This window comes from Vipera ursinii, assembly GCF_947247035.1.
Source record: "Vipera ursinii genome assembly, chromosome: 2".
NCBI classification, from domain to species: Eukaryota; Metazoa; Chordata; class Lepidosauria; order Squamata; family Viperidae; genus Vipera; species Vipera ursinii.
The window spans coordinates 90998845-91024258 of record NC_139513.1 but is presented as its reverse complement, the minus strand read 5'-3'; the positions used below and the strand labels follow the sequence as shown (position 1 = coordinate 91024258).

Here is a 25414-nt window from a genome sequence, read left to right as displayed (position 1 = left end):
CTGCGAGATAAGACCTAGAGAAAGATCTTATTCGCAATCGGTCAGATTCAGACCGGCTGGATCTCCAACAGCTCTCCAGACTCCGTCTCCAACGCTTCATCTCCTGTAGCTCCACAGAAAACCATGGAGCCCATCGGGATCTGCGCCGGATCAGGGGTCGCAAGGGTGCAGCCCAGTCAAGTGCCTTGGTGGCAGCCCTTTCCCAAGCCTCCACCAAGGCATCAGCCGGGCTGTCAGTGAGGGAGATAGGTATAGACCCAAGCGCCATCTGGAAACCGTTCAGGATCCATTAGGCGCCTGGGGCAGAACCACCTGGTTGGTTCTGCAGCATAGCGGCAAGGGGTAGCGTATCGGAAGACCAGCCGTAGGAGGTGATGATAGGACCATGACAGGGGGACAATATTTGGTGAGCCCCCTCCCAGATCATCAAACCACTGCCCAGATAGGAAAACCAGGTCGAGAGTGTGGCCCCCTCCATGGGTCGGGCCCTGAATTATCTGGGACAGGTCTATGGCCATCATGGAGGCCATGAACTCCCGCACTAACTCTGACGACCCACCCAGGGATGGAAGGTTGAAATCACCCAGAACCATAAGTCTGGGAAATTCAACCACTAGCCCTGAAAGGGTGTCGAGAAGCCCAGGCAGGGTTGTTGCAACACAGCTGGGCATCAGGTATGTCAGCAACAAACCCAACTGAACCCTAGAGCCAAACCTCAGGAGGAGCGACTCACTCCCGCCAATCTGTACGACAGTGGTCTCCCGCGGACATAAGGTCTCCCGTATAACCACCGCCACCCCCCTGCCCCTACCTTGAGCCCGCGGCCGGTGCAGCACGCAGAAACCTGGGGGGCAGAGCTCAGTCAGAGGGACACCTCCCTCTGAGCCCAACCAGGTTTCCGTAATGCATGCCAGATCCGCGCGCTCCTCCTCGATCAAATCTCGGACGAGGGGAGCTTTGTTCACTACGGATCTGCCATTAAAATACACCAGCCTAAGCTCAGGGGCCCGATCTCCCTCACCCCCAGGTAAACGGGTAACAACCAGAGGGTCGGAGCACGCCACCGCTTGAAGACAGCAGGGGCATGATCCCGGATGTTGATATGGCCCTCCGTGCAACCACCTGCTACCATTCCCAATCGTTGTGGGGAGGCTCGTCTCGCCGGGAACCAACTCCGGCCTGGACTGACAGCGGGTTGATAAAATACCCTTATCCCTCCCACCCCTATCATTCACCCCCCTCCCTAGCCCCCTAAAACAACTGGCTAAAAAACATAGTAGGGGCTTTTTAATCCGCTTCAACCAGCAGCCCCTATCTATGCCCAACCACCTCTCAGGGTCCCAACAATTGGGCCCGTCCTCAAGGGAGATAGAGCACAAGGCGGCAGGTCGTGCCCAGGTGGCAGGAACTCTCCTGAGGGCATATAAGTCCGCAATAGAATAGTGTAAGCGGGCCATATGCCGGAATGTCCACATTGGGCTATTTGTAGCCAGCTAGATAGTTAGAATAATGATGTTGAAGAATATTATTGACCTGTGCTTTATGAAGAAAACAACTTGGACTTTTTATAACTGTAAACATGGTAATAGTTTCTAATATTTCAGTGTGATAGAAAGGAACATCCAGTTTTCACAGTTAGTCTCTTGGTCATGTGGACAACTTTTGTGAAGCTTTGAGTCACATTTAATTTTGTGACATGTGTTGAGAGCTTCGTAGCAATAGATTCAGGCAGGAAAACACCCCCAAAATATTTCTGATATGTGACTTATCACATGATGTAAGAGTGATTTAAAAGGCATTCACCTTAAATTCATACTCCCTTGTGTGTGTATTGTACTGTCACATTATTTCCCGATTGATCTAGATATTATAGAGAGGCAATTTTAAGTGAGTCACTACCACTTCTTTTTGTCATGTTTATGTAGTGTATATTGGAGGTGGTTACCATTTGAGAGCTGTATGCAACAAAATCTCATTTTAATGTGTGCAGATTAGTGTACCTTTAAAGTGACAATAAACTTGTTCCCTTCCCTTCCATTCCATTATGTTGTAGCAGGCAGTATTAGCTCTGAAAGTTGACAGCAGGTGAGGTTGTTGCGATAGTTAATTCACAATTTTTATTTATTTATTTATTTAAATCCCATCCCTCTCCGAAGACTCAGGGCGGCTTACAATTTAAGCACAAACCAATGTGCTTAGCAATAGCCTTCATTCTATGTATATGCCTGCTTATTAGGGCTTTCCCCCCCCCCCAAGCGGCATTATTACAAAGTCAGCTTATTGCCCCCAACAATCTGGGTCCTCATTTTACCTACCTCGGAAGGATGGAAGGCTGAGTCAACCTTGAGCCTGGTGGGACTCGAACCTGCACTAATTGCAGGCCGCTGGTGTTACTTAAGGAGGCATTAGCCCACTGCTCCACCAAGGCTCTTCATGGATGATGGAGGGGTTTTTGTAAGTGCCAGCCTGAAGCTTGCTGTTATCAGTGAATAGACCTGCCCGCCTCATCAATTAATATGAAGGCTGTTAGAAAGAAACTTAAAAAAAAGTATCTCTATCTGAATAAATAAGGAGATTAATTGATTCTAAATGGAAAATAGTTCAGTTGCTGCAATTTTTATAATCCCATCCCTTTCATCTTAGTCCGTATTCCAAGAGAAGACTTTTGAGAATCTTGCTTGGAAAGATTTATTTTCAGTTTGAATTAATAAAGGCAGTTTCTTGGGAAGAGGCTGTAGAGCAGGGGTCTTCAAACTTGGCCCTTTTATGACATGTGGACTTCAACTCCCAGAATTCCTCATCCCAGCATGCCTGGCTGAGGAATTCTGGGAGTTGAAGTCCACACATCATAAAAGGGCCATGTTTGAAGACCCCTGCTGTAGAGTTATCACCTTGGTGCTTCTCCAACTGTTGGAGGGTGAGACTGGATCGAAAGAAGCCAGACACACGGAGCTAATGAGTGAAGAGAGAGTTCTTGACTCCTATGCAAACACAATGCAATCTGTAATTACAAGACTTTATGTATGTAAATTCCTTTATACAGGTAGTCCTTGTATGACTACAATTGGGACCAGAATTTTCACTGCCAAGGAAGGGGCTTGTTAAGTGAGTCATGCCCAGTTTTATGGCCTTTTCTGCCGTGATTGTTAAGCAGATCACTGCAGTTGATTTACGTAGTCATTAAGCAAACCAGGCTTCCCCATTGACTTTCCTTGTTGGAAGCCAGCTGGGCAGGTTGCAGGCGGTGATCACTTGATCGTTGGACACTGCAGCTGTCATAAATACATGCCGGTTTCCAAGCACCCCAACTTTGATCATGTAAGTGTGGGGATGTTGTAATGGTCCTAAACGTGAAGATCAGTAGTAAGTCACTTTTTTTTCCAGTGCCATTGTAACTTTGAACGGTTGCTAAACAAATGTCTTTAAGTTGAGAACTACCTGTATGTATCTATAGTGACTTAACTATGTATTCTAATACTTAACCGATGACTTAAATTTTTACTGTTTATAATTCAGCTACCATTCTTCCTCTTCCTCCCACACTACTTTATTGGAATGCCAACAGCTTCTCCCCTTAATACTCTTTTATCCAAGTCTTTGGCTTCTGAACCACGTACCACAGTCTGCATATCTACGGTAATCCAAGGCTGCATTTTCTTTCTGCTGAATTTTTGTTGCAGGTTCTTCTTTTGTTTCCATTAGTTTAAATCCCCCCCCCCCATTTTCTGCAAGAGCATAAGCCAGGCAGGGACAGCAGACCACTGCAGAGAAATAAAACTGGCCCTGATAGTTCTATGAAGCATTTTTCATTTGAAGGTACTTTATCCTTCTCTAGGTAAAGGTAAAGGTGCCCCCACACATGCGTGCTAGTCGTTTCCGACTCTAGGGGCCAGTGCTCATCTCCGTTACAAAGCCGAAGAGCCAGCGCTTGTCCAAGTACGTCTCCGTGGTCATGTGGCCGGCATGACTAGACGCCAAAGGCGCACGGAATGCTGTTACCTTCCCACCGGAGTGGTCCCTATTTTTCTACTTGCATTTTTACGTGCTTTCCAACTGCTAGGTTGGCAGAAGCTGGGACGAGTAACAGGCGCTCACTCTGTTATGCGGCACTCGGGATTCAACCCGCCAAACTGCTGACCTTCTGATCGACAGGCTCGGTGTCCTAACCCACTGAGCAGACAAATAGTCAACAGGCAATTTTAATCCTCTTCTTTACACAGCTGTATCCATCTTTCTAGATTAGAGCTCTCCGACCCCCACCCCACCCCCCAGTGCTAAAGTTTTTATTGAAAGCATGTCAGTTGCCCCAGTCCTGATTTCTTACTGTATCACTGTCCCTTTGTTGTGTAACATGTCATACAGAGTTCATATAAAATACAAATTATTCTAATGTGCTTTGAATAAAAAGAAATGAGTAGAATAAAGATGGACTTAATATGGAGCTCAGTGTCAGGAAGAGCGCAAGAAGGAATTGCCTGGAGGAAGAATTCTCTGATGAAACCTGACATTGTTCCTTTGTAAAAAAAATATTAAACTTTATACTGTATTTTGTTTTTTTTCTCATTAAAATATATGAGGCAATTGTTTGTCTCCTCCCCTCTGTCTGGAGTCCTCTTGTAACTGAATCTATGGCAAGCTGAATATAAATCCTGTTCAAAGAAGATAAGAGGTTTTGCTTGAACTGTGAACCCCCATGTCGGCTCTATGCATCAATTTTGACAACGTACCTTTTGGGGGGTTTTACACGACCCTAATGAAGAAGTTAGATTCATTCACTCTCTCGCTTATTGAAATAGGGGAAGGTTGTTGTTTTTTTTTTAAATGGACCTTTTGGGGAGTTTAGCTAAACCAGCTTGCTTGGTACATCAGAGAGCCTTCTGTGTATGGAGTAGGACAGTTTTACTGCTTGTGCAAGGTAGACATTTCTCTGAAAAGTCAGAGAGTGTCATTGCTAACAGCGCATGCGCTTGGCTGAACAAAAGCAAATTGCCTTTGTGTGTGTTTTCAGTTGCATCACTTTATGCTCTGCAGACAGGCTGAAATATTTTGTTGATTGTTTAAAAACATTTCTTAGAGCAAAAGCCAAGGGTTAGGGCAGAGCCTGTGGGTTAGGGAAAGGGCAGCAAAGTGATTTATTATCATCCCACTAATAGTGAAAGTTGCTCTTTGCTGGGTGGTATAGGTGGCTATGGTGGATGGCAGAAGATAACCCTCCCCAACTTACTACTGTTCCAGATGCTTTTCCAGTTGGTACTAACGTAGGACACAGGTAGATGTTCGACCCATAATGGAGGACTTCAGATTGGGTGAGGTTGCCATAACAAGAGTGGGATATTAACACTGGTATATTTATTTATGAAATGTGTTGGAGTGGAGGGAACTTTTAAGAAAATAAAAGAGCAAAATTTTATTTATTTTATTTTTATTTTAATTCCATTTATATCCCGCCCTTCTCCGAAGACTCAGGGCAGCTTACAAGCTTAGCAGTAGCCTTCATTCTATGTATATGCCTGCTTGTTAGGGCTTTCACACACACACCCCAAGCGGCATTATTACAAAGTCAGCTTAATTGCCCCCAACAACCAAAATCATTTTGGTTCATCCATGACTTTCAATGTAAAATGTCTATTTATGTTTCAGTGAAGCTTTTTATTTATGTTTTCATGCTGATGGTGTTTTTTACAGTAGCTGTCTAGCAGTTGTGGGTTTAACCAAATCTTATGCAAATCTATGGATCTCTCTGTATATATTTTGGTTCTTAGGATTTGCTTTATGCTGCTTATTTTGGAAGCTACTATTTTTGAAATATTTTGTATGTAGACTTTTTGTTTTTGTTGGTGTCTATAACTTTTGTATAAATAAATATCTTACATGGCACCTTGCTTTTCCCATCTAAAAAGCAATAGGATTTATTTTGTGAGTTCTGAAGTTATACCAATAGTTTGAACATTTTTCTGCTTCTAACCAAATTACGGTGCAAAGATTTTTTTGCTTTGGAATTGCACTGTTTGCAAGTGAACAAACTGAAAGGAATATAAAATCTCCTCGTGTTCTTTCTAAAGTCACACAATCTGTTCAAATTTGGCTACTGTGTTGCTCAATATAGATGCCATCTGGATTATTTGCTTTTTGAAAGTAATTTTTACTTGTTATTAACAAGGTAGCTGTTTGAGCAGAATTTTTGGTGACTTTGTTTTAGCATTATAATGTGTGATAGATACCTGTTTGGTTAGGTGCAAGAATATTTTGTTTATGAACTAAGGGGAAATCAGGTAACCTGGAATTAAGGAGGAATTTCCTAATAGTGAAAACAATTAACTAGTGGAACCGTTTGAATTCAGAAGTTGTGGGTGCTTCATCCCTGGAGGTTTTTAAGAAGAGACTGGACAGCCATTTTTTCTGAAATGTAATATAGGTTCTCCTGCTTGGGCAGGGGGTTGGACTAGATGACCTCCAGTTCTATTTTGAAATGAATTGAATTGAAGCCTCAGTTCTCCTTGAGTTGGTAAAAGAATCTGTGCTACTTACCATTTTATATAGTCAATTATTCCTAAATAAAGAGATGAGGAATTCTCCTTGATTATTTTAGACTGCTGAAGAGAAATATTCTTCCTCCAGCATGTAAAACAGCAACAACAGCAACAATGTGTGATGTGTGATTTGTTCCGCAACCAATTTAACCATTCAGTTTCACACATAAAATACTTTGGCCCTTGAGATGGGTTTACTATATCTGGATAAACTAGAACTGGTCAGTGCTTGGTGCAATATGGCTGCATCTTTTTAAAACTGCTGGATTTTCTGCCTGCAGTTAATGATTAAGGATAAGTCATTGCAAAGTCATCTCTGGCTAACAAGTCTGTATTTAATAGGTGGATTACAGCTGATGGGAGTTGCTGAGGTCACATTTTCTGCATCGACAGAAAACAGCACAGACTAGAGTCTAGACAGAACTGCTTTTTCTGTGGATGTTCTGGAAAACCTCAAATATTTGACTAACTAACAGATAAATGTGGATGGATGGAAAGATGGAGGTGAGATGATGCCTGAAGGAAGTGTGAATACTTCCTAAAAATGTTTACATGTAAAAAGCTTCAGACATTGGGAGTGAATGTATCGGCAACATTGCCTTGTGTTTTAGCTGTTGAATAAATATGATGATAACTTTGGAATACCACTGAGGTGTGTGCCAAGTGAGAAATATCAAAGTAACAGTGGACTGCACGGCCACCAGTATTTAGTATATTTAGTTGATTATAATGAATAATAGCTTGTTTCAAGGATGTACCCTGTCCGGAGTCACTGCTGAAATGAGCAGCTGTAAAAATTAAACAAAAATAAATACATAAATAAACACCCTAAAACTTTATAAGAGCTGTATGCAGCAGTCATTCCTAGCTGACATTTTGTCTGTTATGTATATGTGAATCACGTTTTTCTTTGCTCAGCACAAACATTTCTCTGCAATGCTTTCAGTTCTGAATATTTGTACCCATGAACTGAAGAAGGTTAGACTCCTTTTCATATATATATATATATACAGTGCTTTTTTTCTAAAAAAAAAGTGTCGAAACTCAGAGGTGCTGTCACTGGGAGCGATGCCGGTGTCTTGCTACGGCGTCGCCACCCGTCCTTTGCACCCCCGCCCCTGCAGCTCGGAGCCACATGCCGCGGGGATTCCCCTCCCCACAGCCGCTGTGGGGATTCCTCTTCCTGCAGTTGCCATTCCGTGGCCTGTGCTGAGCCCCCACCTGGAGCTACTCCGAACCCCGACCCAGAGCTGTGTTTCTTGTGGCAGTGGTCTCCAGGGTCAAACAGCCTCTTTCCAACCACATCCAGAAAAAATTTGTAACAAACATTGGAATTCTCAAGGACATGTTTGGTATTTCCCAGCAATCTGTTACTGGAAGGAAAAAGCAACCCCTGCTGCGTTACTGATCCCAGAGAAGCATTTGCATGTATGCAGGTATCCTTAGGGTGCCATAGTTATGGATGAGAAATATTGGTTGCAAAGTTGGCTTTTCTGGATGTAATACAGATATTTTGGACTTATTTTTGTTTCTTTCCATGTTTGATTTTTTTAAAAAGGCATATGCTACTGACTACGCTTATGCACATATGTAACATCTTTTGCTAGGATAGGTGACCACTGCTTGTCCAGAATGTGAAAAGTGAAAGATTGTGACTAAACAAAATTTTAATGTACAGATAATACCACCAGAAATTATTTTAGCCTTTTTAATAAATGTTGTTATTGATGTTAAGCTCACCATGGAAAACATCACATATTGTTATGTATATACTAGGTTAATTATTTAAAGACTGAAGTGCAACATAACTAGATTCTAAATAATCTATTTTTCAAGCAGTAAAAGTAATTAAGAATATTTCATTCTTAAGAATTGTTGAATTTAAAGTGGTTTAGTTGTAATAGATGGTTATAGATTCAAAATAGTTTTCAAGAGTGTACAAAAGATACTATTTTTTTCTAGCATCAGCTAAATTAGATGTATTACATTGAGAAAAATGTTTCTCATTTCTTTCCTGTTACCTTTATTGATTTCATTGCGGAGATGTTAACATAGGAAATAGATTTTTTTGTTATCTAATTTTACCTTCCAAAAGACAGAAACAGATGAAAAATGTGAGGTTCTTTCCTGTTGGCTTTTTTGAATTAGCTGTTTTAGATTCTAAAATTTTAGTTCCTAAAGAAGTAACCTTGTAAATAATTTTAATGTCCTCCTCTAGTATCCTCCTCTAGGCAATCTTGGCTCTTTTATAACTCAAGGACTTCAACTCCCAGAGTTCCTGAGCCAACATGGCTCAGCTTGGAAACCTCTCTCTTTCCCCTCAGCGTGGCTGGCTCAGGATTTCTCAGAGTTGAAGTCCACGAGTCATAAAAAAGAGCCAAGATTACCTACTCCTAAAGCCAATAGAGGGAGCTTTTTGTCTGCAAAAAAAGGTGCCAGAATGCCGTTCTGAGCATTCTATGAGAAAAAAAGCCCTGTATATATGTCTGTCTGTCTGTCTGTCTGTCTGTCTGTCTGTCTGTATCTATCCATCCATCCATCCATCCATCCATCCATCCTATATAGGTAAAGGTAAAGGTTCCCCCGCACATGCGTGCTAGTCGTTTCCAACTCTTGGGGCCAGTGCTCATCTCCGTTTCAAAGTTGAAGAGCCAGCGCTTGTCCGAGGACGTCTCCGTGGTCATGTGGCTGGCATGACTAGACGCCAGAGGCGCACGAAACACTGTTACCTTCCCACCATAGTGGTCCCTATTTTTCTACTTGCATTTTTACGTGCTTTCGAACTGCTAGATTGGCAGAAGCTGGGACGAGTAACAGGCGCTCACTCTGTCACTCTGATTCGACCCACCAAACTGCCGACCTTCTGATCGACAGGCTCAGCGTCCTAACCCACTGAGCCACCTATATAGCCACCTGTCTAATCCAGAAACTTGGGACAGTGAAAAAATTAAAAACAGAATTTCATTAAAACAAAAAGCACAATTAAAGTGCATTGAAGCTCAATAAAAATGTGAAACCACTAGACACACAGATACATGACAGAGCTGCCATGCTAATATCCAGATCACGATGCCTAAAAGAAGAACCAGGTCTTTGCAGCCTTGTAAAAAGCCAATAGGACAAGGTCCGTCCATATTTCGAGGGAGGCTGTTCCAATGTGACCACTAGTATATAAAATGAGAGCAAATTCCACACTCTTCTAGCACTGATTATGTTACTTAGTTTGGTAATGAAATGTCTGCAAGAAAACAAACAAGCTCAGAGAGCACCAAGGGACCCATAGTGTTGATTACGTTTCATGTGTATCCTGGAAATAATTATTTTCTCACGGGCACCAGCTTTTCAAAGCCTTGGCTCTCTTTCCAAAATTGTGGCTTATGTCCTGCCAGGATTTTCTGAAACTGGAATAGGAGTCTTTATTAAGCATTCATGCCAATAGATTTATACTGTGGATACAGCTTCCAAGTAATTGGCACCCTGATGGCTTTAACCAGGTCAGAGATTGCTTTCTGTTGGTTTATTTTTAAAGTAATCAATGGATCCTAGAGAGTGCTCTGAATTTTCTCATCTGAATGCACAACTAATTGCTATCACTTTGAAAGCTAATGAATGTGTGTCTTTCATAAAAATATAATTGGAAATACTTCAGTTTTCTGGTAAGATGATGGGGCCTTGCTAATTTAACTTGATGGTTTTGTCTGTCACATACTGTAAGACCAAATTTCTTATCACTGCGTAGTACTGTAATGCAGCACTGGATACTGTAATTTCAAATAATGCTGTACAGCCAACCTCCTAATTGTCGTATGGTCTGTGAAATGGCAGAAGCAGCGCAGTTTGAACATAAAATTATGTAATAGTTTACAGTCTGTAAATTTACAGAATTTACAGGAACTTACAGAACATATTTAAGGTAGTTGTCAAGATGCCCTACTCAAGAACTGTTTACGTTTACGTTTATGTTTTATTTAATTTATATACCGCCCTTCTCCCTGGGGACTCAGGGCGGTTCACAGGGCATATAAATAAAAATACAGTACTATACAAAAGTTAAAACAAAGATTAAATCAGTGCCCAATTAAAAAACAATAATGCAATCTAAAATGACAATTTAAAACCCAGCTCCCCCATCAGGCCAGACCGGCCAATTCAAACAAATGGGTCTTCAGACCACGACGGAAAGTTCGGAGGTCCGATGCCGTCCGGAGCTCCACCGGCAGTTGGTTCCACAAAGCCGGGGCACCCACAGAGAAGGCTCTCCCCCTGGGGGCCGCCAGTCGGCATTCCCTGACCGGAGGCACCCTGAGGAGGCCCTCTCTGTGGGCATGCACAGGGCGGAGGGGAGTTGAAGCCGGCAGCAGGTGGTCCCCGAGGTACCCCGGACCCATGCCATGTAGGGACTTAAAGATCATAACCAAGACCTTGAACCTCACCCGGAAGACAACTGGTAACCAATGCAGCTCGCGGAGCAAAGGTGTAACATGGGAGTACCGGGAAACTCCCAAGACAACTCTCGCGGCCGCATTCTGTACCAGTTGGAGCCTCCGAGTGGTCTTCAAGGGAAGCCCCATGTAGAGAGCATTACAGTAGTCAAGGCGAGAGGTCACGAGCGCATGAGTGACTGTGCACAGGGCATCCCGGTCCAGATAGGGCCGCAACTGGCGCACCAGGCGAACCTGGGCAAAAGCCCCCCTAGTCACGGCCACTACATGATCTTCTAGGGTAAGCCGTGAATCTAGGAGGACTCCCAAGTTGCGAGCCCTATCCACGGGGGGTAAGAGCTCACCCCCCATAGAAAGAGATGGAACATTTTGAATGTCCCGGGATGCCGGAATGCACAGCCACTCAGTCTTGTCAGGGTTGAGCTGAAGTCTGTTCCTCCCCATCCAGACCCGAACCGCCTCCAGGCAACGGGACATCACAGCGAGGGCATCACTGGGGTGGTTTGGGGTTGAAAAGAAAAGTTGGGTATCATCGGCATATTGATGATACCCAACTCCAAAACCACGAATGATCTCACCCAGCAGTTTCATGTAGATGTTGAACAGGAGAGGCGAGAGAACCGACCCCTGAGGAACTCCACAAACGAGAGACCTAGGGGCCGATCTCTGCCCCCCTGCCAACACCGACTGCGAACGTCCCAGGAGATAGGAGGAGAACCACCGAAGAACTGTGCCTCCCACTCCCAATCCCCTGAGACGCCGCAGCAAGATACCATGGTCGATGGTATCGAAAGCCGCCGAGAGGTCTAATAGGACTAGGACAGAGGAATATCCCCTGTCCCGAGCCCTCCAGAGATCATTCACCAGAGCGACCAATGCCGTCTCCGTGCTGTACCCGGGCCTGAAACCCGATTGGTAGGGGTCCAGATAATCCGCTTCATCCAGGACCAGAGGGAGCTGATGCGCCACCACACTCTCAACAACCTTCGCAAGAAAGCGAAGGTTGGAGACTGGACGAAAGTTGTTCAATACAGCTGGGTCCAAGGCAGGCTTCTTGAGGAGAGGTCTCACCACCGCCTCCTTCAAGATGGTGGGGAAATAACCCTCACTCAAAGAAGCAGATATAACCACCTGGAGCCAGCCTCGTGTCCTCTCCCTAGCTGCATAAACCAGCCAGGAAGGGCACGGATCCAACAAACATGTGGAGGAGCTCAGCCTCCCCATAATCCTGTCCACTTCATCAGGGGTCACAGAATCAAACTCTTCCCAGATAACATTGACAAGACCGCCCGTGTCCTGATCGCCTGACTCTGCCCAGCTGGAGTCCAAACCGGTCCGAATCCGAGCGATTTTATCCGACAGATGTTGACTAAATTCCTCGGCACGACCCTGCAAGGGATCCTCCCTCACCTCCTGATTAAGAAGTGAGCGAGTCACCCTAAACAGGGCGGCCGGGCGATTATCTGCGGACGCAATGAGGGTAGAGAAGTAATTACACCTCGCCACCCTCATCGCTGCGAGATAAGACCTAATATAGGTTCTTAACCGCAACCGGTCGGGTTCGGATCGGCTCGACCTCCAACAGCTCTCTAGGCCCCGTTTCCGACGCTTCATCTCCCGGAGCTCCGCGGAGAACCATGGAGCTTGCTGGGATCTGCGCTGGGTCAGGGGCCGCAAGGGTACAACCCGGTCAAGTGCCTCAGTGGCTGCCCTTTCCCAGGTTTCCACTAAGGCATCCACCGAGCTGTGAGCAATGGAGGCAGGTGGGGACCCCAGCGCCGCTTGGAATCTATCAGGATCCATTAGGCGTCTGGGGCGGTACCATCTAATTGGTTCCGTATCCCCACGGCGGGGGGTGGCAAAACAGAAGACCATCCGCAGGAGATGATGATCGGTCCATGACAGGGGCATAATAAATGGAGAGCCCCCACCAAGATCATCCAACCACCGTCTAGATAAAAAAATCAGGTCAAGAGTGTGGCCTCCCTCATGAGTTGGTTCAGAAATTACTTGCGTCAGGTCCATGGCCGTCATGGAAGCCATGAACTCCCGAGCTAGCTCAGATGAGCCTCCCAGGGATGGTAGATTGAAGTCTCCCAAAACTATAAGTTTGGGAAACTCAACCACCAACCCTGAGAGGATATCGAGCAGCTCGGGCAGGGCTGCCGCTGTACGACTAGGCGAAATGTACGTCAGCAGCAAACCCAACTGCGCCCCAGAACCAAATCTCACAAAGAGAGACTCACACCCGACTATCTGAGAAACGGTGGTCTCCCGCGGACATAAGGTCTCCCTAATAATAACCGCCACTCCCCCACCCCTACCTTGAGCTCTTGGCCGGTGCAGCACCCGGAAGCCTGGTGGGCAGAGGTCAACCAAAGGGACCCCACCCTCTGGGCCCAACCAGGTCTCCGTGATGCAGGCCAGGTCCGCATGCTCACCCTCAACTAAATCCCTAACGAGGGAGCTTTGTTAACCACGGACCTGGCATTCAGATACACCAGCCGGAGCTCAGGAGGCTGCACATCCTCGCTCCCGGAACCTCGGGGAAGAAGCAGAGGGTCGGAGCGCCTCACCGCTTGCAAGTAGCGGAGACGGCCCTCCCGGTAGCGATACGGCCCCCTGTCTATCCGCCTGCTGCCATTCCCCATCGTGGGAATTGGTAATCCCACAACCCGCTCGTGAGCTCCGGAGACAGCGACACCCCGTTCTCCCGCCGCGCGGTCAGACCCAAGTCCGGCCTGAACCATGGTTGATTGGCCACCCCCCAAGGCCAGACAACCCTTATCACCCACCCTGCTCCCTAACCCTATAAAAAATCTAGATAAAAAAATGATCAGAGGCCTTCTATTAACTTTATATTGACCGCCCCTGCCCCTGCCCAGCCATCTCTCAGGGTCCCAAAACTCGGGCCCGTCATCGAGGTTGAAAGTGTTTAAAGAGGCGGGTCGCACCCAGGAGAGGGGGGCTCCCCTGAGGGCATACAAATCCGTGCTAGTATATTTCCGCATAAGTCTAGCAAGTCCAGGAAAGGCGTCCCATTAGTGGGAGGATCGAAGCATAAAGACAGATATCTTGGTCCCCCCCAACTTCACTGCCACTCAGTTGGGTGCCCCCAGAGACAGGCCACCCCCCGCCCTCTCACGACGGGTTGCAACTCTGTTCCTGGAGGTGGGCCAGATATCCTCTGGGTAGGCAACCCCATAGAGCTCCCACCTCCATGGGGTCGCAGATGGAAAAAGTCAAGCAACTCTCCCACCGTGGCCGATACCCAGTTGTGTCCCAAAATCCAAGGGGAGAGGGGGAAGGTAGGCAGACAAGATGATAAGTATGTATGTCCATATGTCCGAGGCAAAAAGGGCAAGCAGGCCAGGATAGTGAAGATGGTCCAAATCGCGAACATCGCTGCAAAAGCAGTCCAAAGGCGGTGCGGGAACCACGTCATCCTAGTACCATTATGATGATCCGCGGTCATCTTCTCCGCCACTGAATGGACTGAAGACGCCGTCGCCGCCAAGATGACTAACAGTCGCCCTTTCCACCGTCGAAACGGCCCGAGGGCGACATTGCCGCTAAAGAGCAGCCCAAGGCGAGGTAGGGCAACGTGGAAATCCCACCGCCGGCGAGAGGGCCAGAAGCCGAAAAAGCGCGAAGCCAGCCACCGGCAAACAGGCACACAGTCCAAGAAACGCCGGTGCAGCCGTAAGCAGTCCAAAAGCTGGCCCCAGAAATGTCTCATCAGCTGTTGGGCCGCTAAAGACGGCCAGAACATACCATCTTCGCCGTTGCCGCCGAACACGTATTGCTGCCGCCGAGCGCGGGCCGCCGTCGGCGCCAGGCGCGGCCCAGACACCACCGCAACCAGCGCCGGGGACGCCGCCCACGCCATTGCCGCCATTGCCGCCATCACCATCATTGCCGCCATTACCGCCTTCGTCATCGCCCGAAATCGCCGCCGCCCGAGCAGATTCACCGGCGTCCACCCCGACAACCGGGGCCAGTCCGGGAGCGCCTAGGCGGCCCAAAACGGTCCGAGGTGTAAGAAAAAAAAAAACGCCGGCGTCAGCCCCGAGCAGCCGCAGACAAACCGGGGAGAAACAGCTGACAAGAAAGAAGACAGCCGGCGTCGGCCCAAGCAGCCGCAAATGGTCCGGAAAGGCGGCCGCAGGAAAAGACCGCCGGGAGACAGCAAGAAGCAGGCGACAAACAGCAGGGCCAGCGGGCGGCCCCAAGCAGCCGTAAATGGTCCGAAAAGGCGGCAGCAGAGAGAACAGCCGGCGGACAGCAGGAAGCAGCCGAAAAACAGCAGGGCCAGCAGACGGGCAGCTCAGCAGATGGAGTAAATCATTGCCAGCTTCGTCGACTTCCTAGTTGTCTCGCTGCCTAATTCCCCAACCCCTCAATCCCCATACTCAAAAAGCCCAAAGGCTCATGAGGGGCTCCCAAGGGACGCCTAACAGCTGGTGCTCGCGGAGCTCAGCCGAGCACGTCCGCCATCTTGGGTGACAACATTTGACTACTTTTCCAAGATCGGTAACCCCTTGAAGATACATACATTTACCATTCTCCTGATGAATAATAGGCCATGTTTACTTACTGCATTATTGTGGGAGAATGTGTATAGGTGTGCATTATCTCGGTTTTAAGTCCATTCCGATGCTTTGGATTCAGTTTGGAAGAATTGCATTGGAATTTTGCACAAATGCAAATGCACCTCCTACCTGTGATTCATTAAAACAGCTACATTTGGAAGAAACGAAGTTGTTTAATGAGCCACAAACTGCTGCATTTGTGCTCTCACACCACATCTTTCAAAGTACTTTTTCCAACTCGAACATGTAGCATTGCATAGCCATACTAAATAACGGGTTTTTAAAGACTGTGCTTTGTGGCTTGTAAGCTCATTTATTCTTGGACATTTTGTGACAGGCTTATCTGAAAGGAAAGAATCCCTCTGAAAATGTTTTTGTTTTTCAGCAGGTCTAAAGATGTGACAGAATAAATCAGTAAAATTAACCAGACCTGCAAAACAGTTTCTGTCTGTTAAATAATTCTTACATAGAACAGATAGAATAATAGCCTCCCAACACAGGAGCTGCAATAGTATAATGACTTAGTAGAAGAGAATATATGCAGCTTGGGGTTGAACTGCAGAGTCCTTGCTGCTCTCTGAGCTTGGTTGGGATATTTTGCAGATGTTTTGTTGCCCAACTAGGTGACATCTTCAATGCCAGGAAGGAGTGAGGTTTATTCTTTGTTTATATACAATAGCTTGCCGTACCAGACTTGGTGGGGGTATTTTCTTCTTGATTATGCTGGGTTTTTTTGAAGTAGCATTAGAAGCCTGTTGAGCATCCTATGGGTTATAGCTTATGACTAAACTCTGTGTGTGTGTGTGTGTGTGTGTGTGTGTGTGTGTGTGTGTGTTAGAAAGAAAAGAATCGAGCACCAGGATAGAAAGATAAACTGTTTAATATGCAAAACACTTAGTTTTCATCAGCCAAAATCAGAGCAAGAATAGGAGATCTGGGAGTTTGCCAATATAGCCGGCTGCTTTTGCACCCTGCTTATTCATCAGGTCACCAGTCTATTGACTACAAACGGCCGTAGCGTTTCTAAATGTCCCCCATTTCTTTGTGTGCTTGCAGGATCAGTTGCTTTTTTATTCATGGTCACTGCCATGGTGAACGTATACACAGCTGCAGTTGTTTTGTACCTTCCCCCCCCCTCCCCTGATGTGTATATGCTCACCAGGGGAGTGACAATGAATAAAAAAACCAACTTCTGATCCTGCAAACGTGCGAAGACATGCGGGCCGGATGCATCATGTGGAAGCCGCGCCCACACCATTGCCAGCAATGGCAAAACCGCCCCGATACATTGCGCAATGTCACATGACATTGCGGGTTTGACATGTCTGGTCTAGTTTAATGAAAAGAAGGACGAGGGGTGACATGGTAACAAGTATTCCAATATCTCAGGGGCTGCCACAAAGAAGAGGGAGTCAAGCTATTCTCCAAAGTGCCTGAAGGCAGGACAAGAAGCAACGGATGGAAACTAGTCAAGGAGAGAAGCAACCTAGAACTAAGGAGAAACTTTCTGACAGTTAGAACAATTAACCAGTAGAACAACCTGCCTTCAGAAGCGGTGAATGCTCCAACAGTGGAAGTCTTTAAGAAGAAACAGGACAGCCTTTGTCCGAAATGGTATAGGGCAGACATGTCAAACGATGTCACGTGATGTCGTGCAACATATCGGCACGGTTTTGCCATTGCCGGCAATGGGGTGGGCGCAGCTTCCACATGGCGTATCCAGTCCTTCAACCGGCAGTTTGACACCCCTGGTATAGGGTTTCCTGCCTGAGCAGGGGGTTGGACTAGATGACCTCCAAGGTCCCTTCCAACATCATCATCATCATTATTATCATCATTATTATTATTATAATACCAACTACAACTGAGAGAACTGGGATCGTGGTCATTTCAGCAAACCGGTCATGTGAGCATCTCACTGAACTATCACTTCATTCAAGAATTGAGATTTTGGTCCTAATAGTGGTCATAAGTCGAGAACTACCTATAATTAAAATATTAATATTAATCTGTAGACCAACAAATTTATCCAAATTTATATACCTGTTTTTTTAATTTTTAGTGGTAGAAATAATAATAAAAACCTTTCTCTTTTAACCCTCAGCCTTTGTCAACTTCACAGCTGCTTTGGCAACAGGCAAGAAGGATTCCGAATATAGAATTATTGTGAAGCATCCAAGTATAGTTTCACTTAGTTTTCCAGCCATTTTCTCAGAGAAAACTGACCGCTTGGTTTTGGAATATTCATCTGTACATACTCAGACCATGATCTGAGCCTTTGATTTCAGGGTGGACTTATTATTATTGTTTGAACATTTGCTCTTCCTTGCAAGATCAAAGACTGCTTTGAAACCTTTTGCGTTCCGAATGCAGCTTGCTGTGATACTTGAAATAAATCAAAAGCCTTTCTTTCAAAGTACAACATTAGAGACAAGACCTCTTTATTAATTTAGAGATTACAAGTGTTTATATCCTTTCAACTAACAAATCTAGCAAATCTTCCAAAGCATTCTTACTATATAGTTTACAAACAAACAAAAAAATCTTAGATCTTTTCTTGTGGCATTTGGTGGGATAACCCTGTGGATGGATGTCTATGGAGATTCCCAGACATCCAGGTCATAGTTGTCCCAAAGATGCTTTTTCACAAGGCAATTGGACTTTCTTGTTTTTCTTTGAAGACATTTCACTTCTCATCCAAGAAGCTTCTTCTGCCAAAAAGCATTTTTGAAACCTGTGGGTGGATGCGGTTGATAGACTAGGCTTTTGGGATAATCTTGGTTTCCCTTTCTTTTTGTCTCCATTCTCTTCAGCAATCCCTGTTCTCACATGACCACCAGAGAAGTAAATGGACCTTATTTTTTAAATACAACTAGGACTGGATTGTTACTGTAGGTAGGAGATGACCAGGCTGAGCCCGAGGGAGGGGTCAAACCATCATCAGTCATGAGTCCCTTCGCACCCACAAGAGATCTAAGTCCAGCCTTGAATTCCTTTCACTCTTATGTACCGCCAATGTGCTTTGAACATTAGTAGGTCAGATTCTTGTAGCGATCTTAAGCTTTATACCCATTTGAACTGTCTTCTGATTTCCCTGGCACTTGACAGTTACTAGTGAAGTTCTGTCGATTTTGGTAACCATTGTGACAAATGTCTGTGGAGATTCTCAGTCATCCAGCTCATGGTTGTCCCAAAGGTGCTTTTTCAAGAGGCAACAGGACTTGATTGTTTTTCTTTGAAGACATTTCGCTTCTCTTCCAAGACGTTTCTTCAGCTCTGACTGGATAGTGGGGCATGGAAGGATTTATATTCCTTGCAGAACCATTCTGCAGAGCCATGGGGGAAAAAATGAAATTTTGATTGTGGGCTTTACCAATTAGATAGATTTGATGTTATTGAAATGGCTAGTTTATATTATTTTGTAAAAGTAAAAAGTTGAGGATTGAAGTTGGATACTATATTGCACCAAAGGAAGTCGGAAGTCAATGCCTTTCCCCCCCCCCTTTTTCCTCCCTTACCTCACTTCTCTACTCCCTTTGCCCTTCCCCACCTTTTCTGCTATTTATTTTGTATTTCAATTGTATCATATATTATAAACTAATAAAACTTGGGGGAGGGAAAGAAAAATAAGAATGTCCAGTTGCCTCTTGAAAAAGCACCTTGGGACATTGTGATAAACCCCTCCCATCCAAGCGGGATTTGACTACAGTTTGGCAAAATGAGGCATCACTTGGCTATTTTCAACCCTGATCTCTCTTCCTAAACTTTGCAAGAAGGAGTACCGTATATCCTTAGGACAATTGCGTAAACTAATGAGAAATGAGTTACTAACAAACTATCTTCAGTCTCTTCTCTATGCTGCTGCTCTTTGCATATATCAGTTCATTTTTGGTGATTAACTATTTGGAAAATATGCGGGACATTCATCGCAAAGTAGTTGGAGGCAGTATAAAAATCTAATTTATTTAAAATTACAGTGACTCAGAATTATGTTAAATTGAATGAATGCTTTTCAGATGATCACTACCAATGTTTTCTATACATTAAAATATCAATTTGCTTGCAGTTATTGGAGGGCCCATGGAGCCCCCATTTGACCTTGGACTCTCAGCTTGTATATCGTTATGGCACTGGGGCAGCACCTTTGACTTGTTCATTATTAAATAGTTTGTGGTCAACATTCTAAAGTGGTTCTCTGTTTCTGTGTGGTCTATGATAGCATTTAAGGAGAAAAGTGCTCTCTTTGTGAAGGATGCTCTCTTGTCATTCACTGTGACAGAGCTCTTTCCGAGCTGTATCTTTAAAATGCTCTGCAGCTAAAAGGACTGATATTTGCAACAATGGAAAATAAACGCATGGTCCATTTATTCAATGGATTGAAGACCTGATTGCACTTGCCACTTATTGAACAAATTGTCTGTAGACATAGCTTTGTAGGGACAAGTATGATAAAATATGGGACTCGTTTATACAGAATACGGAAGAATATGTATGTATGTATATATATGTATATGTATATGTATTGGAATAATATTTGAACTAGACAGGTATATATAGAATTGTAATTCCTTATTGTTATAATGACATGTTATGTTTTTAACATAATTCTTTGTTAGCAATCCAAAAAATTTACACAAATATGAGCTGTCACTGTTGTGAATACAGCCTGTGGATGGCCTTGGGTTAGGCTGAAACAGGCAATAAGATTTGCCCCGTGTTTGGGACCTAGCAAGGTGTTCTAAAATACTTAACAAACACTTAACATATATATATGTGTATGTGTGTGTGTGTAAATTTTTTGGATTGCTAACAAAGAATAAAAGGAGAACAAATAAGTTTGAAATGATCATATCAGTCTCCCTTAATTCTTTGTTAGCAAGCCAAAAAAATTACACAAATATGAGCTGCCACTGCTGTGGCTACTGCCTGTGGATGGCCTTGGCTAGGCTGAAACAGGAAATAAGATTTGTCCCGTGTCTGGGACTAAGCAAGTGTATTCTGAATGCTTAACAAACATTTAACACACACACACACACACACGTGTGTGTGTGTGTGTGTGTGTGTCTCTGTGTGTCTGTGTATCTGTGTGTGTCTGTGTCTGTGTGTGTAAATTTTTTGGATTGCTAACAAAGAATTAAAGACTATATATATATATATATATATATATATATATATATATATATATATATATATATATATATATATATATATATATGTATTTGTCAAGGTTTTTTGAATGGACCTTGCTAATTAACTCTTTCATTCCTGTTTTGGCCCGGCTCAGGGCTTATCCACAGGAACTAGTCAACTTATGACAGCTCATTATTTGTGCAAAATTATTCAAATTGCTAATAAAGAATTTGGGAGGCTAAGATGATCATTTCGAACTCTGTCACAGTGAATGACAAGCTCTGTCACAGTGAATGACAAGAGGCTAAGATGATCATTTCGAATATATATATATATATATATATATATATATATATATATATATATATATATATATATATATAAAAGGTCTGTTTGGCTTGCTTCTTCATGGGAAAACCAAAACTGACAGGAATGGGCACTAGTGTAAAGTAGGGCTGCCTTTCCATTAACAGAGTTGGAACAAAAGACTAATGTTGTTTGAAGGCCCAAAATAGCAATAGCACTTATATTTTATACACCGCTTCACAATGCTTTACATCCCTCTCTAAGCGGTTTACAGAGTCAGCATATTGCCCCCAACAATCTGGATCCTCAGTTTACCGACCTTGGAAGGATGAAAGGCTGAGTCAACCTTGAGCCGCTCAGAATCGAACTCCTGGAGTGAGCAGTGAGTTCGCCTGCAATACTGCATTCCAACCACTGCGCCACCATGGCTCTTATAGTGTCGCAGAAGTGATGTCTTCCACCCGAAGAGTCTAAGTGGGTTAGTTTGCTGTGGCTGACTGCTTCAAGTGCCTTCTGCCTGCATTAAAGGTCCTGCTAGTTTTTCCTTTGATGCCACACCAGAGCAGAGCTTCCCTTTGAGGCCTCGGGTAGTCTGTGCTTAAAAAAAATTAAGTTCCTTAAATGCAGATATTATACTCCATCGGTCCTTCAACAAGAACAGGGGGCAAGGATATATTAAAGTAGTCAAGCATTTAAGACTGCATTGATTCACCGCAATTCCAAAAGGTAAAGTCTTGTATATTCTCTTAACAGACTCCATGTGGCATACAGAATATTTGCACTAAAATATATAAAGAAGGTCCTACAGCCAAATCAGTGATTTTCCACATTGGGAATATGAATGTTAGAAAACAGTATTATTTTGAAATAAATATATTAATATCTGGAGGGGGAATAGCGGAAAGGCTTGGGTGGTCAACTAGAAATTGAACAAATCATCCCCCCCCCAAAGGCACATTTTCTTCTTCCCTTTCCAGATAATCTGAGTTTGAGACTTTGGGGCTTAGCAGTGAGAGAGTTTTTCTCGAAACCTGCCTAGCATGGATTCTGGCTGTTGCCTAGGAACATCTCTCTGGTCTTTTGGTGCATTCATATTCTAATCATAGCACTTGGCCAAAGGCTTTGTTTACTTCCTTTCTAGGCCATGGAGATGACAAAACCTTTGCATATTTCTTGTTTTATTTTACTGGTCATAATTTCATCTCACTTACACATTAAACAAAGCAAGGGTGAAGAATTCCTAGCACATAGGTTAGGACAGCGTTTGTTAGTCAAATATATATTGTATATAGTTCTATGAATATTCATAAACATAATGTTCATAGCCTGATAGCAGAGGTAGTCTTGACAGACTCGAACACTGGGCGCTATCTAACAAAATGAAATTCAATGGTGAAAGAAGTAAGGTTCTACATTTAGGCAAGAAAAACCAAATGCACAGGTATAGTATAGGGGGTACCTTGCTCAATAGTTGTAACTGTGAGATGGATCTTGGAGTCCTAGTGGACAATCACTTAAATATGAGCCAGCAGTGTGCAGCAGCTGCCAAAAAAGCCAACACAGTACTAGGCTGCATTAACAGAGGGATAGAATCAAGATCACATAAAGTGTTAATAATACCACTTTACAATGGCTTGGTAAGGCCACACTTGGAATACTGCATTCAGTTTTGGTCACCACGATGTAAAAAAGATGTTGAGACTCTAGAAAGAGAACAAAGAAGAGCAATGAAGGTGATTAGGGGACTGGAGGCTAAATCATATAAGGAACGGTTGCTGGAATTGGGTATGTCTAGTTTAATGCAGAGAAGGACTAGGGGTGACATGATAGCAGTGTTCCAATATCTCAGGGGTTGCCACAAAGAAGAGGTAATCAAACAATTCTCCAAAGCACACTGGAAGTTTTCAAGAAGAGACTGGACAGCCATTTGTCTGAAATGGTATAGTTCTCCTGCTTCAGCAGGGGTTTGGAGTAGAAGACCTACAAGATCCCTTCCAGCTCTATTCTATTCTTTCATACCACCATGATTACCGAACTACACATTACATGAAACATTTAAGGAACTATTTTAAAAAGTGTAACGTGGGAGACGAAACTGGGACTCTAATAGAAGGGAAGATGGATTAATCCTGCCTGGCTGAGAGAATGAAACAAATATCAGTCGAAATGTCCTCCTCAGAACTATATAACATCTTTTTGTGTGTGATTTTTATTCACAGGGTTGGATAATGTACAAAATATAGAACATAGAAGTCATGTGACTAGACAGCTACAAAATCCAGCTCACATCTATTATAGGTGTTTGGCTAATGGATGGATAGGTTATGCATAGGAAGTGCCCGTGCCGGTGGCAGCAACGGAATACGGATCAATACTAGTTTTTCTAGTTTTCACTCAGTTTAAACTTTTTGAAGGATGTGTTTCCTCTTAGAACACCTGTTGCTGTTCAGCCTTTACATGGGTTTTTCAGCCTCATAGTGTACCTCTGACACACAGAGGCTTGATTATGGTTCAGTCTTTAGAATTGAGGCCTTTGAACTGTGGTGCTGGAGAAGACTCCTGCGAGACCCTTGGACTGCAAGGCGATCAAACCGGTCAGTCCTAGACGAGATCAACCCTGACTGCTCTTTAGAAGGCCAGATCCTGAAGCTAAAACTCAAATACTTTGGCCACCTAATGAGAAGGAAGGACTCACTGGAGAAGAGCCTAATGCTGGGAAAGATTGAGGGCAATAGAAGAAAGGGACGACAGAGAATGAGGTGGCTGGATGGAGTCACTGAAGCAGTAGGCGTGAGCTTAAATGGACTCCAGAAGATGGTAGAGGACAGGAAGGCTGCCCTGGAGAAACGTTGTCCATAGGGTTGCGATGGGTCGGACACAACTTCACAGCTAACAACAACAACAACAACAACAACTTTAGTCTTATCACCTGTATTTCTCTTCTCTCTCCTCCATGTGAATTGCAGAAAATTCCGGTCCAGATAGGGTCTTCTTCAGTGCAATGGAATCTATTGTATTTTGCATACACTGTCATGGTAGAGAAGCAGCAGGGACACAATTCAGAACTCTTGCCAGTTGCCAAGAGTTGTTTTTACCTTCATTATGGGACTCTCTCTCATGCACTTTTTCTATCTTTCCAGCACTCTGCTCTTTAGTTCTACAGTATAAACATACTGTAATAAAGGTTAGGAAAGAGCTACACATGTTTATGTTAGAATAACATTATGTGGGATGTCATATATAGATGGCTTATCTCTTAGTATATATTTAGGTTTTAACAAAATTTTGTATAAAAGGAAATTTTCCATCATTTGTCATCTAACGTGGCCAGTAAGCACATAAGTAAATGTCCCCTGCCTTACAAACGTGTACGGCTTGTATTTTATATTAAGATCCTAACTTATGCATTTGGGTTTTCTTGGTTGAGCAACTGGTGGTGTTACTCAGCTTAAATGTTATGTCAGGTGAGAACTTGTAATAAAATATTGCTATGAAATGCAGGAATTATCCTGCTCTTAATGCTACTGTTCGATCCTTTCTGATTTTGGAATTTCTACATGGCTTGAAGTCAAAATACTTTTTTAGCCATCTAATAAACTAATCATCTGGGAAAGTGTCAGTTTATTTCTCCATGCTGAGAGAAAAAGAACAGATGGAAGGAAGTGAGAAAGAGATGAGAGCAGAACTAAGATATTGCTTCAAGAAGGGAAATAGATATAGTTCCAGATGACGAGGTGATATGATTCATTATTGTCAGAGTGAATATTGTTGGACACATCAGCCTGTCCACCAAATTGTTTCTTTAATAGTGTGGAATAGAGGAAGGCATCTAGTATCCTGTTTCCATCTCTATTCTGCTACTACTCTGTATTGTTATTTTATGTATGGAATTGAAGCTGCAATCATCAAAAACCATTCCTTTGGCCTCTCCATGATAATAACTCATTGTATTCCAGTCAGTTGTGTGCTGATAGACCAGAGGTCTTCAAACTTGGCCCTTTTATGACTTGTGGACTTCAGCTCCCAGAATTCCTCAGCCAGGCATGTATGTTTGCTCTGCTGTGGATATAAGGATTGATTGGGCATATGCTGGGTGCACACAAACACACAAATCTGGAAGTTGCCTGCAGTAATATTCCCACAAATATAAAGCAAAATTTGCTTATGAACATAGTTTCTTATGGCAAAGTCTGAGAAAATTATTAAAGATTTCTTTGAGGTGACATGATACAAATTTGAACATTTAAGAAAATAGCTACTAGTAATAAATCAATAAAAATTAGCATCAAAATTGATAGGCAGCAATACTGTATTTCACAACATATAAAAATAAATTATGGGATGTGCTACCAGAATTTATGAATGTCAGCCAGCCTCAATGGTTTCAAATAAGGGATGGATAGCTTTATGAAGA

General features: G+C 43.8%; 1 protein-coding gene across 7 annotated transcripts in view; it reads left to right on the top strand.

Moving 5' to 3' along the window:
* The window catches only part of SEPTIN8 (septin 8), a gene marked incomplete at its 3' end in the record, with an annotated part of 90649 nt that overhangs the window by 27548 nt on the left and 37687 nt on the right, over positions 1 to 25414 (top strand). The gene's annotated exons all lie outside the window — the stretch shown is intronic.